The 20,654-nt window shown below is 41.2% G+C and overlaps 1 pseudogene; it reads right to left on the bottom strand.

The window, feature by feature from the left end:
• Nucleotides 1–9,170: 9,170 nt before the first annotated feature.
• The window catches only part of LOC121164854, a 52,491-nt pseudogene continuing 41,007 nt past the window's right edge, over nucleotides 9,171–20,654 (bottom strand).

The following is a 20,654-nucleotide window of genomic DNA, read 5'->3' on the forward strand; positions in this document are numbered from 1 at the left end:
TTTATTCATAATGGAATTCATTGTGAAACAATTTCAAAAATGATCTTACAGTGTGCACAATTCTTTGGGGTTGTAGGAGAGCTCTCACTCCTTGAATGAAGGCAAAATGAGGCCATTTCACAGTTTGTTACCAATGTTGGGATGCATCTCCACACATTCCCCGCTCTGGCTTGCAACTCCTTCATGGAGGTGGTTGCAAATTATTCACAGTTTGCTTGGTCAGGTCTCTAAAGCTTTAGAAAATTCTGCAGGAAATCCTCACCCTTCTCTCCTGGCTTCAAGTCATTCTTAACCAAGAAGCTTGTAATGAGGCCTTGGTCCTCAGGGCTCAACAAGGACCTGCTCTCCAAAATCAGGTAGGAGATGTTCCCCAGGAGAAGATGTAGGAGGAAAGCTCACTGTGAGAGGTGAATGCGGCTAAAAACAATGTAAGTCTTAACATCCAGGGGATAACAATTACAGAAGCCATTACTGCTATGTGCAGGGGAAGGCAGAATTGAAGCTATGTGGGCCAGATGTGAGACATTTGCCAGCCTGATTAAAAATAAAGGACAGAAAATACTAGATTGCGCCTAATGTATGAATGTTAGAGGAAGACACTCGAGTGAGCACCGCTGAAACCTTCCTTGTAGAGGCTAATAGACCCAGGCCAGGGGTGGTTGGATGGGTGGGAGCAAAAGCTCTTCACGCCTCAAATGACCTCCATACGTTTGGGGCAGACATGGAAAGCAGCATTTCCACCCAGGTAAGCAGGAGGATTTGGGAGAGTGGTTCTCCCAAGCCCTTCCTTCATGGTCTGGTTGCTGGGTATACAGTTTCTGCAGACTTCAGTAGAACCGTAAAAATGCAGAGAATGCAATACAACCTGCAAAGCAAAGAAGAGATTGCTCTGAACTTGCCTTTAAAAAAATATTTATTTTTATTAGAAAGTCATATATACAGAGAGAAGGAGAGACAGAGAGGAAGATCTTCCATCTGATGATTTACTCCCCAAATGGCTGCAAAGGCTGCAACTGAGCCTATTCGCCCCCATAAACCAGAAGCTTCTTCTGGGTCTCCTGCATGGGTGTAGTGTCCCAAGGCTTTGACTGCTTTCCCAGGCCACAAGCAGAGAGTTGTATTGGAAGTGGAGCTGCTGGGACTAGAACAGGTGCGCATATGAGACCCTGGCACTTGCAAGACAAGGATTTTACCTGCTAGGCTATCATGCCTGGACCTCTGATCTTGTCTTGACCTCACTTTCTAGACTATGGCAATGGTGCTGGGGCTCTACTCAGGCTAGGAAAGCATTCTCCTTTGCTTCATTTCCTCACATCCAAGGATAATGCAGACTTTCAGCTTTTAAGCATTGGCTAGTTCTTTAGTTTATCCACATGCCTCTGACTGCTGTCACAGAGGAGATGAAAAAGTCATTGAGAGTAAACTAACCTCTTGCAGTCGTGCCCTTCCGACAGGTATTAGTCAAGGATCTTAGTCGAAGAGGATGATTTTCTCCATCAACTAACAGGAAGGGCATTTCAGAGCATTTTGGATATAGACATTACAAACTGCTGATTGGAATGATGGGGCCATTTTTCTTTTAAGCTGAAACTAAAGGATCAGATGCCCGAGAAAGCAGGCAGTTGGCTTGAAAGGAATTTTCTTTTAGCTTTGTATTTCCCACATGCAGAAAAATATTCACCACTACCCCACCCCCCAGTTCACTTTTGTCACGTTACCTGATCTTATTGCTATTCTTCAAATTTGGTGCACAGTGATGAAGCCGCATTAAGGCTCCTCAGTGTGGTTAACTAGGTCACGGTTCCCAGTCTAAGTGCAATAGCGTTTTCTAAAGCAAAGCCTCTGACTGGATTTTGTTTGTTCATTTCCTTGCTTTTGTGATTCTTCAAAAAAAAAAAAAAACCCAAATCAATAAATATGGTAAATCTTAGCTGCTGAGATCATTTTTAATTATAAAATCAACAATAGCTGGTTTAAACTATTTCTGCTCCAAACTGAAATGAGAAGCAAAAGGCAGTATCCATTAATTTATAATTAAACTGGTTGGCAAAAGGGAAGCACGTGCTAGCAGATCGGTCCTCAGTGACTGATGCGTGCGCTGCCAGGGAGCTTCCTCCAGAGGATGATGGATAATTTTTCCCTAATGCTTCTCATTCTGTTTCGGCTGAGAAGGTCACCCACAGAAGACAGACTCTGGGAAAGAAATGACACAGTTTGACTTTGGGTGGTTGACTGCCTATTTCCTCCTTCCTTTCACTATAAATTTCAGTATTTACAGCTTGCCAGTCTTAAATTTGACACTCAGCAGACATAAACTGTATTCTTGAGAGGATTAAAGGATTATTCACTCTCCAGCTTAATCAGATTAATCAGAGATTTCGAACAAGATATCCAATGCCATTCACAAGATGAGATGTGTGGCTGCTGGCTGTGGTTGAATTTGGCTCGAACACACACACACACATATGTGCACACATTATGTGTATACAAATGTATACATGTATTTTTTATACATTCCGACATATTACTTATACTAGTAATATTCAACATCAGGTAACCATTATCAATTTGCTTCTAATGCCTGCTTATCTACTGTCAGTGAGTAAAAAGAGTCCTGTGCTTCTACTGCCTAATGGCATTTAGATTGAACTACTTTGTGCATTGGAGGTTGTTTAAAATTACTTTTAGCTTGCAAAACTGTATCATGGAAAATCATAGTAACAATAAATAAAAAGATATATTCAAAATGGCCTTATTTGTATAACATTCTTTAAAAGACCTCCAGAGCTTTTTACATTCATGCCATATCATAATTAATTTCATTTTTTACATTCATGCTATATCACCTTTGAAATTTGGACATTATCCATTGAAATTTTAGTGCAAGAGTAAACCATACCCTGAAAAGACTGATTTATTGTTATTTCTTAATTATTTTTTTCTCCATTTTTATTATGAGCTTAAATTCTAGTTCACATTCATTATTTTAGTAAACTTCTTTTTCTTGTTCTTCTTCTTTTTTTCCTACAGAAACAGGAGGCAGCAAAAACCCTTTGTATTGCAGATATATTAAACCAGGATTGGGACCAACTGTCCTATTGTATGAACTCTTATTTTAAAGCAGTCTGAGTTAAGCAGATTTGGTTGGATTTACTTTTATTTGGGTCTTATGCCATTTAGGAGATAGAAATTGTAATATTGGAAATATTCTCCAAGATCAGAAGAAGCAAAATTAAAGTGAGTGTCCTCGTTGTCCACTCTGTTAAGCAGGATCATCTGATGCGAGAACTCCTGAGACCCGGGAGCAGTTTACATCTCCAAGCTGGCTTTCTCATTCATGATTCAGCAGCTTTTCTGCTCTTGCTTTGTAACTAGAATCTAATTTATTTCCAGACATTACATATTTGTTACAAGAATATCTTTTAATCTTTTTACATTTCTCACCAATATTTGCCTGGTAATGAGGCTGTCTGTTACATATAGCATCAATATTGGATACTTAGTACATATTTCAAAGCCTTTCCTACATCCAATATTTACAAAAACCTCATGAAACTAAAGGAAATTCAATACTTATCTTACAGTGATAAAGAGATAATATGTGTTTTGTTGCATGTTAAATGGCAGGATTGGGACCACTATCCAAACCTTCCAAAACTTTTCAACTTTGAGCCAAAGACCATGTTATTTCTTTTCCTGTTTTAAGTGCAGGTGTTATCCCACTAAAATTGTGGATCTGCATAGACACAGCTACACCCACCCTGTGAGAGCAAGGGCAAGTGTGTGTGTATGTGTGCTTTGTGACACAGTTTACTAAGTTTATAGCTATGATTTGCAGTAATGAAATAAAGTAAACAATGGTTGTAAACTAGGAAGCAGTGAAAGCCCAAACCAACAAATAAAAGTGAACCATGAATTCTGGTCAGTTGCCTGTGCTTTAAAGTACCAATGTGATTTTATTGCTACACCTGAGCCAAAAACTGGTAAAGGATGAAATCATGAGCTGTTATTTTCAGCCTTCAGTGCACTCACAAGGGAAGCTAACGGTTTTGAGATTATAATTTATGATGCATGTTACTGTTTTATCTTATTTAATTCTGCCAACCTGTAAGATAGGGTCTTTGTGATGAGCCCGTGTTTTTAAGGTGGAGAAGGTGAAATATCATGATTTTGTGTAACATGCAAAAGATCACACAACTAGCTGAGCTCATGGCCTTGATTCTTCATTTCTATGCCCTTTTATCTGCTATCAAGCATGCATTTGCTGCTGTGCTCTTTACAAAATGTGGTTTCTCCACTGAAACCTAATAATAATGATTGCATTGCACGTACGTTTGCAGTATTATCTTTTATCGGAAATGGTGACATTTGTTCAGATTTAATTTCACGTTCAGCATACTTCAGAGGCTTAGTCCATGTCAGATGTATGTGAGATGTTTTCTCATTTATTAAAGTTAATCCTCACTTGGGAGATTGGTATTGTTCTGTTCATTGGCAGAGAATCGGAAGCTGGAACCAAGTAAGTGATGTGCTCAAATGCAGAGCCAAGTAAAAAGATTGCAAATAAACACCAATGAGATTCAGTGCCCCTTGAACTTTCTCTGAACCTAGATACCTTGTTCAGAGCCGAGGGAGCACTGCACTAAGTTTCATATCTTGGCATCACATGAGGGGGCAAAAACAGAATTAAAAATCAGGATTCTCTAGGCCAGCATTGTCATATAGTAGGTTAAGCCACCTCTGACTCCCCTGCCATTTCAAGTCCTGGCTGCTCCTCTTCTGATCTAGCTCTTGGCTAATGCACCTGGAAAAAAAAGTAGATGACCAAAGCACTGGGGCCTGTATACTCACTGAAGAGACCTGGATGAAGCTTGTAGCTTCAGTCTTCGCATTTGGGGAATGAAACAGTGAAATTCTGTCTGTCCCTCTCTAATTCTACTTTTAGAATAAATTAAAGAAATATTTAAAAACAGAAAGCACAGGTTGCACCACTCACCTGACCAAGCTTTGCAACTTGTTCTTGGACCTGTGGATGCACTAAGGTGCACTTGGTTAGCCATTAGATGTTGGAAAGATTTTCTCAATGCTGAGGCAGTAAAACCAATGATGACTAAGAAATATCAAAAGCAGTCAAGTAACATCCTCACAACACTCTTTAGGTGTCGTCAAGTAACTGTCCCTCATCTCTGGGTGCTGATATAGTGTGACAGCAAGGAGTGGTCTCCTCTAGTTCCCCCTATGTGGACATAGGAGAAAGAAAAATTGAAACCTTTGTCCCACTCACTTTCCTCCATGCCTCAATGTTCCCTACCCTAATCAGAAACCCACATGGGCATGCACCCCTCTCAACTATGCATGCAATGTTAAAAATAAAAAGTTAATTTTAAAAAGCCCTTAGAGTACGATGCTGTATTTTCTGCCATTGTCTATACCTACAATGCCATAATACACATAAATAGCAGAATGTTGGGCTTGTAACAGTTGCTAATAATATAGGGGAAAACAGTAAGGGGTGGGAGAATAAGGAAGGAGGAGGGTCAGGTGGAGGGGGGAGTCCCTATACCACAAAACCATACCATGGAAGATAATAAATACTACTGCTAATAAAGAAAATTAAAAAATGGAAAGAAAAGATATTCAACATCTCATATGAGTAGAATTATCTACTCCCCAAGGAGAGGCCAGGAAACCTTCATGCATGTTAAAGGGGCTTAATAATACTAAGTGCTCAAGCCCAGCCCAGTTTGCTTTCCCATTTTCAGGTTCCCATTTTTAGATTGAAGGAAATGCACTTTATCTGGTTATCATGCATCCTTTATTTTTTTAGAAGATTGCTATATGGAATGTTTTTTCTTTCTTTTTTTTTTTTTTTTTCTAGGCATGCCTCCTTTCTGTTTTTGCTCTAAAAGAACAGGCTAATGTGAAGCTAAGATACAAAGGTCAGGATCGTCTGTTTATCTTGGTAGAGCTAATCCCAAACTGATTCCTATCTGTGCTAGGTGGAAAAATGATATACAGTGGGGACAATGCTGATATTTTAAAAATCTGTGCGCTTAGGTAGAATTCAAAAAGGCTCATGTTCGGGGACTAGCAGTTGATGTCGAAGGAATGATTATTTGTTTTTCTTTGTTTCTTAAAATATCATTTGCAGGATATCTCAAGTACAGTGAGCATAAAAACCCATCAGATACTGTGGTCTCCCTTATCCACAGGGGGTAGGTACATCCCAAGGCCCTGAATAGAAGTAGAAAATATCTAGTAATTCTTATATATTATGTTTTTGCACATAAATCCTTATGAAAACTTTAATTTGTAAGCTAAGGAACGCTGATTAGTGTTAGCAATAATCAGCAAAAAAAAAAAAATAACAGTTATGATAATATACTATACTTTGTTTGCATTTGGAGGCCACTATTAAACAAAATTAGGATTACTAGAGAACATTGCCCATCTGGGACTCAGGCAGCTACCAGATGACCAATAAAGAGGTAGTGTGTACAATGTAGATAAAAGAGACACAGGGAAGATTCATATCAGGTATGACAGTGCTGGATTTTGTCATACTTCTGGACAATTTGAAACTTAGGAATTTTCTAGTTACTGCTTTCAAATTGCTATTGGCCATAACTGAAAGTGCAGGACATGAAATGGCAGACACCTGTTGTGGAATGTAGGTAGAGGAGGTGGTTGCTAGCAGTGGAGTGGGCACAGTTTTGATTTTCTGCTCCACCCCATACCTTTACACAGTACTTGGAACTCACTTCCCTTATGGCCCAAAGTAAGGCAAAGAAGAAAAGAAAGAAAATGAGGCCTGTTTTGTGGCATGTGTGAGTTAAGCCACTGTCTGTAGCACTGGTGACCATACCAGAGCACTGGTTCAAGCACTGAGTGCTACACTTCCAATCCAATTTCTTGCTCATGTAGCAGAAGATGGCCCAAATGATTGGGTCCCTGACTCCCACATGGGGGATTGGGATGGCGTTCCAGGTTTCTGGATGCAGCCTGGCTTAGCCCCTCCGTGGGTGGCCATTTGGAGAGTGAATTAACAGACAGGAGATTATCTCTGTTTTTATCTCTGTCATTATGCCTTTCAAATAAATGAGGCAAAATCTTAAAAAGAAAAAAAGACTCCAAGATTATGGGTTTTCCATAAATCTCTGCTCTGAACACTGCTGTATTAAAATCAAACCGAGCTTCTTACTTTAAAATATTTGTTAGTTGCTCTATTCTGTGGTGGTTTTGCTTCACTGAAAATGTAAACAAAGCAGTGCTACCATGGAAGATACAGATTTTAATGAAGTTTCGTTTTAAAAAATGAGTTTGGCTATGAAATATCTACTACAAAAATTCCTTGTGTGTGAACAAAACTTACAGAAGACTGGGTAACTTTTTGAGAAAATGTGGAGAGAGCAGACATCTATTCAGCTGCATGTGTTCCCACTGGCATTTGTCTTGGTTATGTCTCTCATAACTATTCTGGAGTGGCGATCCCGCACTTCAACTAAGATTGCTACTTCTGGAAGAGTCAGGTCCTTGCCAAACGGTGTGTAAGAAGATGCAACCTAGGTATTTCATCGGTAGAAAACTCCCATGCCCTTATAACCCAAACTGGAAGGGACAGTGTGGTCATCTTCGCAGGTTCTAGCATCACTCAGGCTCGGGGTTCCAGTAAAGCTTTGGATTTAGGTGACTGCCATCTTTGGGTTAACATAGTAGTTATTCTAAATGAGTGTCCCAGGTAGACAGGAATTTAAGGTGATGGGTCAATGGGAACTGTTCCCTGGTTTCTACAGACAGCTGTTCCCTGGTGGGGATGTTCCCACATAGCAAGGGGTGTGTGTGTGTGCTTGTTAGAGGAAAAGAGAAGAGATGTTTAGCCTTGGATGTATTATTAATTTAGAAGGGTGTGGAGGCAGAAGAGGTGGGCTTGTGAATCAGCTGGAGCTCTGAAAATGACCTATGTCTCAATTTTGGTGGAGCACTCACATTTAAAAAGCAAAATGTGAATTTGACATGTATCTGCTTTACTTAACTAAATGAGACCTTAAAAAACAAAATGAAAGTTGAAAATCACTTCCTTTACAACTAAAATGTATTCATTCTGAGCGGGTGAGTTTTTCCACATGGGACAGTTCCACTTTGGATTCTTACAGACACCTTACTAGTCCTGGATAATGAGCTGTGCGGTGGCTTGGAAAGAACAGGTGATTTTAGAGGCAGTCCCCAACTGCTTATTTGTGCTTGGAGCTGTGCTCCTCTGCTCTACCACCCAGCTCCTGTTCTGTCTCTTCTCCCACTGGAGATTCAGGGACAGGAAAGTTGCACTGTCCTGCACGCTTTCCATTCTTGCTTGCGGTCAACAGTCTCAGGTTCTTCCCAGGACATTTATGCTGTGACACATATGTGGGTTACCCTTATAATGTTATTTCAGAGAATAACAGACAAACAAACAAACAACAACAACAACAACAAAAAACCAAGAACCTGAAATAATGTAGTTTCCAAATAGATAAAAGGAACAAAAAATCCTTAGATGGAAAAATAAAGGAATGAACAAGGTCAACCCCACTGAAGCCATGACATCAGTAACAAAGCCCAGGATCCTGTGGCTGTATATCCTAGCAGGCAGTTCTCAAAAATCACCCTGTTAATGATGCATTTTCCAAGGAACCTGTTTTTACTTAGAGCTGACAGTCAGCAGGGCAGGGGTTACAGGAAAGAAAACCAGGCAAGGCCAGGGGAACTGCTCTGCCACTTCATCCTGGTTTCCGGCCTCCTCGGCTGATGGAATCACTGTTTATTTTTTTAATTTTCTGAGGATAGGCCGATGACAGCTGAAGAAGACTGTATTTGTTGAGGAGCAGCATGAGGGTAGAGAGGAGCAGGGCTCCTGAGGGAGACCTAATGGTTCCTCTCCTTCCTGCACGGAGATAAAGACTTATAATAAGCGTGTATGTTCACCATCTGGCTCCGCGCATGTGGTCCTTATGGAGGGGAGAGCTGCGCAATCTGTAAATGATCAGGAGCCATGGCGCGCTCTCCAGAGAATCCACGATGCAATCAAGGTGACAGATGGCATGGCCACTGCTGTGGCCTCATGGAGAAGATCAAAATCACCTTCAATAAACTCTGACTGAAACGGGCATGAGCACCTCAAAAAAGTCAGTTTGTCAGTCAAACGGCGACAGCGCGCTGCGCTGGGGAAACACAGCGGCCAGCTTCGCTTTCAATCCTTTCCGTCTGACTGGGCCTGAACTATGATCTTTCTCAAATTGTCCTTTCTGTTTAGCTGAAGCAGGCCAGCCAATTGCCAGATTCCTTGCTTTATTGAAGGAAATTGAAAACACGATGTCCTCAATTCCGGGGACTCACAGCTGGCAGGTGCCGGGACGCCCAAGCCTGCAGACTGGGCTCTGTGTCTTCATCCCAAGTTTGTCCAACTTTTGGCAATTTTTTGGATGTGAAAACAAAATGTAAATCAGTCTCTGTTCTGAAAGGATCTGTCTGGCAGTGGTTATGCAAAGGATATTAGGTGTCCAATAAATGTTTGCAGAATAAACCTTGGATTGAAAAGAAGGGAAAAGAAGGCAGGGGAGGAAGGGGGAGAAGAAGGGAGGGTGGTTATTATTGCATATTTTAACAGCAAGTGTCTGCCTTGATGACAGGATCGATGTCTGTTTCTGTGCATATTTATTGAATTGGAGTTTCCATGGACTTGATACTTGGGTGTAAAGTGGATGAAATGCACATACATTATTTTGTCCTAACTGAATTATATAACATTTGCAAGGGTCAGTAAATTTAGACAGATCTTCAGTTTTGCCTTCTACCCACACACTGAAAATGTGACAGAAACTCTAATTGCTCCTAAATCTACAGAGATGTATATAAAAATTTCAATGAAATTAAATTTGTGCTCACCTTTTGGGAGAAATGGGAATGGATCTGGGTCAAAGAGGATGGATCTTACTGAAACGAACTTCTCGCTCTTTCTCCCCCTCTTTCCTTGGCAGAGTTCCACTGTTGTTCTTCCTCTGAGCTCCAGAAAATGTAGACTGAAGGTGAAAATCTACTTTCCCACAACCCATGTTTTCCTAGGCACCCGCTATCCACTATCTAATGTCAGCACGTGTGTTGCAGTGTGTAAGCCCGTGAGGGGATCTCAAACTTTGATCTTCTCATCAATTTCCCCACCTGAAACTGTAACGTCCTGGTTTATCATACTTAATTTAACAGCCACATCTTACTCCGGACCCATCCCTAGCCTTTGTATTATAAACTATTGGTTTGATCATTACGGTGTATTTTATTTTTGCTCTTGGAATTATCTTAAAGTCTTCACTCTTCTCATCTGTGTATTTTGACTGTCTAGAGAGTTATAAAGCTAGCCAATGGGACTTCATCCCTAATTTGTGTGCAAGAAGTGAGAAAAACCATGAAGAAGAGCTCACATTTTGAGGGACACGAATGCTAGCACTTCACACGGGACCGTGTTTGCATGGGGCATACAAGTGCAGCAAATTTCCTGCTTCTCACTATCAAGTGTGGGCTCCGGGAAAGAGAAGAATAAATGTATTCATGAGGAAAGACCCATTGATGCTGAATTCCTACCATGTGAGGTCTCTGTAGAGCTGAGAAATTAGACTTCAGGAAGGAAAAGCAGGGACCAATGTCATTTTTATGGGCACTCGGCCCTGCCCCTTCCCTGTCTCTTAGGCAAGCCGGCACTGACAGCATGCCTATCAATACTGCTCTTGTGTGCACCAAGGCCCAGTGTGGGCTGCCTGCCATACGGGAGACGCTGCAGGTCTTCTTCCTCTTTGCCTTTGGTTCTCTGAATGACAGGCTTTGTAACAGATATGTTCACCAAAGCTGCCACCAGGAGGGGTGACAGGAAGGCATCTTTCTGTTGTTAGGTAGCCTAACATTTTTACAGAAAGTATCAAAGTTTCATTTTACATTAGAATGACATTCTAATCCTCCCCAGGCTGGCCATGAGCAAAGGGTTTCTATTTCCCACCAGGCTTCTCCACCCTCCTTAGCGAATGAACTGTTGATTTGATTTCAGTAAGTCTTTGGTGAACAATCCACTACAAGAAATGATTTCTTTGTCTATCAAATCATTTAGACTCCATGCAAAAATGTTGTCTCTCAAGAGTTTTGAATCAATTGTTAGATAAAGCTTTTTCTTTGATTTCTTACAGTTGACAATATTCTATTTCCTTATAATACTATTAAATTTTTTTGTAAAGATTTATTTATTTTTATTGGAAAAGTGGATATATGAGAGGAGGAGAGACAGGGAGATGGTTTACTCCCCAAGTGACTGCAACGGCTGAAGCTGAGCCAATCCGAAGCCAGGAGTCAGGAGCTCTTCCAGGTCTCCCACATGGGTACAGGGTTCTAATCTGCTGGGATTAGAATCGGCGTCCATACGGGATCCTGGGCACGTGCAAGGTGAGGACTTTAACCACTGCTCTATCATGCCGGGCCCAACATTAAAATTTCTTAAGGTGCTTTTATATAGGCTTTTCCATACATGTGTAAGAATCTGAATCAGCACTAAGAGACAAATACTACAAGCTACAAACATGAGTCACCAGTGTCATTTTTCATTGAAAGTCATTTTTTAAAAAATGAAAATTGACAAATGAAATTAATTTTGATAACAGATTTCATTGAACTCAACAGGTAAGCAAAATGTGAACTATACATACAGTGGAGTATAACTAAGCCACAAAAGAACTTAATTTTGACATGTTACAACATTGATGAACCTTGAAAAGATCATGTTGAAGGAGTAAAGTGGATACAGAATGTGTGGATTCATCAAACTTGTAGAGTCATAAGGCAGAAGAGTTGGACTAGGGGTGTAGATAAGTGGCGAGTGTGTGCTTAATGGAGGTAGAATTTTAGTTTGCATAGATGGAAAAGTTTTAGAGATGGATGCTGGTGGTGTTACATAGTGCAAATGTACTTAATGGCACTGAACTGTCCACTTGGAAATGGTTAAGGCAGTGTGTTTTATGTTACTTATGACTTCACACATCTGCACACACAGAATCAAGTTACATCATTTTTGGCTTGGAAACCTGGAAACCTGCAAAGACTTTCCATCCGAACAAGAACAATATCCAGAGTTGGCTTTCCCTCCCTCAGTGTGTAACATTATTTTCCAACGATCTGAGCACGTTCCTCCCTGAATGCTTTTGGCCTTGAATTTTCGCTGCTTAAAACATTTTTCTGTGTATTTGTAGTCACTGAGAAGCTATAGGTCTCCAAGTGGGGCAACTTCTGCTAAGCAGATTGATCCCATTGCTGTCTGTCTCCTTACCTTGCTTTATTTTCCTTGATAGCACTCATTCTTGCCTAGAATTTTAATGTAACATGTGTTGAATTTGTGTATCATCCTTATACTCCATGAAGACAGAGAATGTATTCCTGTTCATAAGCCAGCAACTAGCCCAAGATTCAGAATAGGTTGGATGTTCCAATACACATTTAGTGACCAAAACAGAGATATGCACTTCAACACCTCCTGATAGATTTTATTAGTTCTTTCTTTTTTTCTATTGAACAATGAAAAAAAAATCAATGATTGAATCAATGTGTCCATATAATTTAAGTTAAAAACATGGGTTACAATTTGTATTCAAATGTTGCTTTTGTTATGTGTAAACCATCTGCTCTGCAAATTAAAGCTGCTTCAGCTGGGACCAGCATTGTAGCATAGCAGGTAAACCAACTGCCTCCTACACTGGCACCCATTTGGGCACTGGCTGCTCCATTTTCAATTCAGCTCCCTGTTAATGGTCTGGGAAAGCAAAGGAGAACAACCTGAGTGATTGGGCACCTGCCACACATGGAAGAAGCTCCAGGCTTTTAGTTTTGGCCTCGCCATCCCTAATGGTTGTGATCATTTGGGAAGTGAACCAGCAAACACAAGGCCTCTCTTTTTTTCTGTCACTGTACTCTGTGTAGCTCTGACTTTCAAATAAATAAAGGAATCCTTTAAAATTGCTTCAGTTTCAATGTCTCTTTATGAATTGGTGATATTTCTAACTCCTTTTATCCTCCTGGGAATGACAATGGCTAATTGAAAGAATGCATATGAAGCACATAGAATATTGCTTAGCCTATACTAAAGGCAAAATATATACCAGCTGTTAAAATTTATAGTTGTCATTTGTATAATTAATCTCTCATCAAATGTCTAACACACTATAAATAATTAATTCCTTTATAAGGACTCGAGAAAAGATGAATAGTTAAATTACTAGGGTGTGAACAGAGATAGTGCAGAAGTTTGTTGATAGGGTTATTTGTTGCAGAGGGTCATTGTAAGGCTACTGACATTGGGGTTGCGGGAACCTGAAATAAAACATTGTTGAAAATAAACACAGAGGTGAGGTGAAAACAAAACTTCCTCCAAAAGTAAGTGCGTATGTGGATATTTCTGTTGATTTGCTTACAGAGCGAGCATACTACAAGCTCTTTGCAAAGAATTCAATTATTGGGAAAGGAAAAATGAGCCACTTTTAATTTCACTGTTCAACATTTTCCTGAAAAACAGTTAAGGAAAAAAAATGTATTGTTCCACAAAATTAGATAGATGCAAGTTGCTTTCACAAATAGATATTTCCAATACCCCCCTTTTACTTTGTGATTAATGTATCTTCATTTTTTAATTTTTTAAAAACTGTATTATACAATGTGCTTCTGTAGGTGTAGGGACTCACCCCTCCTGCTTCCCCCATCACAATTACAGTCATTATGCTGTACAGTAAGATTCTGAAACTTAATTCATCTTAAAGTAGAAAGTTTGCTCTTTGACCAAATTCTCACATCCCTCCCTCTCAGCCCCTGAAAATACTTGAAATTGTGCTAGAGATGTTCAATATTTTCACTTAAAAAAGGGTACCTGTCAGCTGATGAATATGCCAGCTAGCTTGATTTTACAAATTATTGCATAAGGTATGCTGGTTTTGACCTAGCCTGGTTGCTTCAGGGAGGCTGGGGCCATGTTGGCTTATGCCTGGAGGGCTTGGAGGGCTGGGAGCACAAACAGACCCCTTATCAGCCACTTCTGGTTGGTTGGGGGATGTGGCCTAACCTGGCTGCTTCAGAATGGCTGGGGCTATCTTGGTGACCAGAGCAGCAATCGGCGCCACGCTCTGCCTGCTGGCTCCGAAGATGAGCTCTGGGGACATGGGTTTGTAGAAGGACATCCATGGATAAGGTCATCGTCCCTGTAAGTGATGAATAAATCCTGAGGAACTCCTAACAACAGGGCCACTTTACTTGCAGGTAAATGAGGGGACTGAGACCTGGTGGTTTGAAGGGGAGAGACCAGAAGTTCTGTATGGGTCAGACCAATCACCTGCCCACACGGGAGTCATGAGATTGGCTTGTCAACATGGAACATTCTGGACCACCATATGACAGTCAATGTGAAAGCTAGGGCTGAGGGTCTGTATAGCAGGACTAGATTTCTGTACCTGACTGAGTACAGGAACAGGGGATGGGTCACATTAGGCAGGGCCATGACATTAACCAGCATGCAAAAGAACCAGGCCTGGGGGTAGATTGTGAGGGCCCAACTCTGTGGAAACACAAGTCCTGCTGGTTAGCTCAAGAGTTGGAGTTGTGATGGGCTGAGCTAGGTGTGACCATAGAATCCAGCAACACTCATGGGTACTGGGAAAGAGAATAGGCTGGGCAGGTCCAGGCTACAGCATCTGCATGTACATCATAAAATAGGGTGCAGGGTGGACCAAAATGCAACATTCACCAGCTCATCCAAAGGTCATAAAGGAGGGACAACCTATTCTGGGCAAAGGCCTAGCACCCACTGGCCTGCATGAGATCTGGGTCTGGAGATGAGCCACTGGTGAGCACATGACTCAGGCCTGGGGGTTGGGCAGGCTAGGCAAAGTAGCTCCATCCGTTGGCCAGTGTGTGGGCTGGTTTTGGAAGGGGGTGGACCTGGCAAGGCTGAGCAAACCTAATGTCACCAGCATATGCAGAAATGAGGCTGGAATGCAGGTGATGCCGAGCCTGGCTAGCACACCTACTGGTTTGCATGAGCCAGGGATAGGATCAGACTGCAGGACCAGGTTGCAGCATCTGCCAGTAAGAGTTGGGACTGAGGGCAGGCCAGGTCACTCCAGGCTACAGCATCCAAGGCAAAGGTCAAGGTACGTGAGAGGCTTAGCTGGGTCAGAGCAACCACTGGCATGTGCAAAATCTGAAATTTTAAACAAGCCTGGTGGGGGAGCAAAGGCAACACCCTGGCTGGGTTGTGGTTCCCACTGGTAACTGCAAGAGCTGGAATGGCGGCTGATGTCTGGTCTGGAAATGGCTTCAGTTTCCCTTGGCACAAGTGTGGACTGAAACTGTGGTGTGCCAGATTGGGTTAGATTCCAGCACCCACTAGTGTTCGTGAGAACCAGGGTGGGTGTAGGCCGAGCTTGGCTAAGTCTCTGCCCCTGCTGAGCCATGTGTGAGTTGTAAAACAGGGTGTGAAACAGGCTTGGCTGCGATGTAGCACCCAACAGCAAGAACTGGAATGGGTGAATGTCGGTTATGGAAGACTGCTGTTCCTACTAGGATAGGAGGTGGACTAAGTAGAGCTGACCCACGAACTCACTGGTATGCACGAAATCTGGTATTGGGAGAGGTTCTGAGCAGAAGCTTGGGAAACTTCTCTGTCAAAACACAGTCCCTAAAGGCGAGTGCAGAAACCACAATAGGGAGCAGCCCAGACTAGGCCAGGTAATGGTACCCAACTGCATATATTTGGCTTATTTTGGGGGCCAACCAAGCTGGGCCAGTTCATATCACTTGCTGGCGAATCTGAGCAACAGAATAGAGTGTGGGTCAGGCTAGATGTGGCCTCAGCAAAAATCAGTTCACATGAGGGCCAAGTCTAGGGGCTGGCTGGGCTGGGCTGGGCTAGGCTGTATTTCTCATTAATGTAAGCTGGAACTGGGGGTAGACTGGGCCTGGCCAGGCTGAAGCATCCACTGGCAAATGCCGAGGTGAGTTGGCCCATGCCAGACTGGGCTACAGTGTTAAACAAGCACACATGAAATCCAAAGTGGGGGGACTGGGGGGAAACCCAACGGGGGGCTATATGGGGCTCCCCTGCTGAACCACCACTCTCACTGGTGAGCATGAGAGCTGGGATGGGGGCAGATCAGGCCTGGCAGGGATATAACAGCTGTTGGCCTCATGTGATCTGGATCAGGGGAAAGCCAGGCTGGTTTGACTGTTGCTACTGATGCATGTGTAAGTCAGAGAGTGTGGGTTGGTTGGGCTTTACCTCAGCATCAGCTGGTAGATGCTGGCAGAGGGGACAAATTCTGTCAAGTCAAACTGTAGAACCACCTGGAAAATACAAGATCTGGAAGTGGGCCAGTATGGAAACTTTGGGCATACCCCTCTAGGTTGCCATACCTACTCGTGAGCATGAGAATCAGTACTGGGGCAGACATGGCTAGACAGAGTGGCACCTGCTGGCACATGTGTGATTTGGATAGTGGGGCTGATTGGGTTGAACTAATTTCAATGCCCATTGGCATGTATGAAAGCTGAAGGGGATGTGTGGGACAGACTGGATCAGTCTGCTGTACATATTGGCAGACATGAGAATCAGGACAGAGGGCAGGGCCTGGTGAGGGTTATGGTGGGTTTTTCTGAGTAGGCTGTAGCTCCTATTGCTTTGTCTTGGGGCCAAATGTATGGTGGACAGGATTGGGCTGGACTGCAACATCCATTGGTTTGTGTAGAAGACAAGGCTAGAGATAGAACTGACTCAGCAATTGCAACCACCAGCACGTGCTTAAGCTGATTGGGGTGACAGACCCTGTATTGGTAAGCACACAGAAGAATCAGATCTGGGGTCACCTCAAAGTTTCTTTGGGAAACCTTCCAAGTGAACCGCTGGACTCAGAATCCAACCATGGAGTGAATTGCAGGTTCCATGGTCTGGCCGTGGAGTACGAATGTCAGAGCTGGGCTTCATCAGTGGTTTAGACAGAGCAGTAGACAGCATATCCAGGTGCACAAGGAGGATATGCAGTATATTGGAGTCTGCAGATGACACATGGTACCATGACAGAGGACAGAACAAATTGATCAATTATCCCAGCCAAGTGTTGGCAGTGAATGTTTGGGCAAATGGAGATTTTAAGATGGTCTATATCAACCAGTGAGAGATTTCATTGTGAATTGATTGGAATGGCAAGTTCGGCAGTAATTCAGAACTGTTGAACTATCAAAACCTCTTAATCATGACCCTCAGAGCATGTCTCACATTGGGAACCCTGTGCTGGCATCAGGTGGCCATCCCCCATCCCAGGATGTGGAGGCAGTTGAGAGGCTGGGTGTGGCTTCTCTCCTTCTCTCCCTCTTTACCCCAGGTACAGGAAAGAAAAAAAAAAAAAGAGAGATTGTGGAAATAATGATCTTACATTTCTATAGCCATTAAAGCACATTTTATGTGTTAATCATAATCAAACATTTTATAAATCATGGTTTAATAAAGCTGAAAAATAAAACATCAACATTATTTCAAAGAGCTACTCATCTGGGTTTGCATGCATTGAACTCAGCTTGGTGGCTGATCTGAGTTATCTTCACCTCCAGCCAACCGGCATCACAGAGAACCCAGACCAAGGCCAGCATGGAAGAGTTCTTAAGGGTCACACCTGCAAATGTCGCCAAGCATTTCTGTTTTTACTGAGATTAAAATTGCACTAAATGGGACATGATTACATTTCAATTATTTCTTTCTCCTTAAAATTTTAGAAGGGGTCCTTAGAAGTCCTTAAAGGCTGATCATTCTAATAAATATTTAAAAATGATTTTGTTTTAAAATGAATCAAATAAGAGGAAAGTATCAAGAAGATTCAGTGAGCACACATCTATTTTACAATTTTTAATATTTTGCCGTATTGACTTCATATGTAAACATCACACACACACACATGCATGCACACACACACACTTTTTTTTAGCCATGGGTGAATATATTTAGATGCAATATTTGAGTTTCTTGACAGAATTCACAAATGGAGAAAAAATTATTATGTGAAGTATATAATTTGGAAAAGATAACATTCATAAATAACTACTAAGTATTAGAGAAAGCATTGGTATTTGTTTTCCTGTGTCTGACTTATCTTGCATAGCATGATGATCTCTAATTCCATCCACTTTGTGGCAGATGCTAGAATTCTGTTCTTTTTTATGGCTGAGTAACATTCTATATTATGTATACACCACATTTTCAAGACTTTGCCTTATACAAAATGTTTAGTAGGATGTAGAAGAATAGCTACCTCAAGTCCATAGCCATATAGATTTTTCTCCTCCAGACATAATTGGAGCAAGAAGATATGAAAGTTGCTAGGACACTTGAAAATGTACAAGTAAAAGTGTAATTAAAAATATGTGCATTTTAGAAGGTATTTCTGGTAAGATGAAGATGGCCTGAATGCTTTCAGTTGCTAGAGATCTTCATTCATGTTGCTCCTGATTGTTCAAAGTTATTTATTTATTTTAGCATGTCTATCTATTAACTAACTTTATTACATTGGGGAATATGCATCATAAAGAGTGGAAACTATTGAGGGAAAATGAAAATAATAATAGATGATGACACAAACAGATTCATAGCTTATAATGTATGCTACAAATTTTGTGTTTTTACAGATTCTCTTGGACTTGAAAATAGTCATGAAGTAATCTTCCAAACATAAGTATTAATACAAAGTTAAGTAAGGTAGTAAGTGTCTTACATACACATTGTGATTCCTATTGAGATTGTTTTACATCACAAGACTATATAATACATACCTGAACTACATAGGAAATAAATTCATAAAAATTAGGGTATTGGATTAACCAGTTGAATGCTCTAATGTGTTTTGGTATTAAATATAACAGCCAATAGAACCAGTGGATTTAAACTTAGATATATAGACTCTTTCTTCTTATCTCTAGGTTATGCCATCAAAAATAGAGTTTTCTTCTTCCTTTACTTCATATCACAGGAGTGAGTAAAAGAACGGAACAGAGGCCCAAGAAAACATAGTTAAGGACAGAGACTGAGAACAAGCAAGCCCAGTTGCAGTGCACTCTGAGCTCTGTAGTTGGACTGTGTGATCTATGCTGAGTCAGTCCGTTTTTGTACTTTGAGATGATATAGATATCACTGATTTGAAAAATATTTACATTGAAATCCACATTTTAGTTCTGACTTTACTGCACCTGGGACAGGACTTAATCTCTTTGAGCCTCATTTTTCTTTTTTTCAAATGTTGGTAACAACCCTCCCAGGGTTAAGAACCAAGATCGCTTTGGTACTTCATACAAATGATACACCTACTAAGTGAAGCTAGTCATTATTTTCAGTGGAACTGGTTAGATTAAGTCCCTTTGTATGTTCTAGCAATCTGATTTAGAATCTGGCTGGCATCCAAATTTCCTTTAAGTCATCAGGAGTTTGCTGACAGTCTGTGTCCTCATTCCTGTCCCATTTGCTTTGTGGCAGCTTTGTCCTAGAATTCCTAACCACATAGCATGGGTCACTTCACATGCAGGCTTTAGTTAGTTTTCTGTTTGTCGTGGAAACAACACATGGCAGAAATGTTTAAACACTTGGTTTTTGGACCCACTTTTTAGTCACCTAGTATGATTCAGAGGCCTTCATTTTTCTCCTGCTCCCCACTGAGGCAGCTATAAAATAAGAGATGGGAGTGAACATTAAATTAAAGCACTGTGGTTCTCTGCCATATATATTTTCTTGGTTTCCAGCCAACCTTATTTTAAATATCTCAGGGGCTTTCATCACTTTTCCTGGAAGATTTTTCTTGTATAATACCTTTTACTGTCAAAGTTTTCGCTCCCTTTTAAGCTAATTCCCTCCCCCTCTTCTTTATGCTTTTCTAATTAATCTTGTCCCAAATCCGATGAAGTTATTCTTCCTGACCATTCAGTGTTTCTCATGTTAGAGTTTTGTACTCAATTATTAGCGTCTTCTCAGCCATCACTTAGCAACTCCAGACATAATCTCTATCCCTAATCATTTCTCATGACTCACTCATTCATCTGCTCCTTGGAAGGTAAACTCATTGGCTTAAGGACATGCTCCTTGGGAAGTACAATACGTAGGACAATTTTTTCATTTTAAATTGAAATGGAAATAACATAGTATTGTGGACAATTTTGAAAATAAAGGATAAAAGTTAACCTGCTTTGCCAATAAAACAGCTATGACTAGTCTGTCTTTTCCATTTCTGTCTTGTCAAGTGTAAATACCTTATGCCACTCAGTGGAAATTATGCATCAGGCTCTGTGCCAAAACCTTCATGAGCTGCTGCCACTGCAGCTTGGTGAGCTTGCTGTATAATCCCCATTTCTCAGATGGGAAAATCAAGGTTCAGAGAAGTTAAGTTGCTTAAAATCTGGCTTTACAGACCACTCAATCCCACATTATTCTTCCTATGCCATGTTGTGTAACTTGTATAATGACAGTTATTTTAATGGTATTAATTGTATGAAGTCCCATTCCTCTTTGATGGTTTCTGAGAGTACTTCTCATTGTAAAAATCTCTGAAATTAACGTTTTTGAGAGATAAGTACTCCAA

Source organism: Ochotona curzoniae, unplaced genomic scaffold (assembly GCF_017591425.1).
Source record: "Ochotona curzoniae isolate NIBS_2020 unplaced genomic scaffold, NIBS_Ocur_1.0 contig_1071, whole genome shotgun sequence".
Classification (NCBI taxonomy): domain Eukaryota; kingdom Metazoa; phylum Chordata; class Mammalia; order Lagomorpha; family Ochotonidae; genus Ochotona; species Ochotona curzoniae.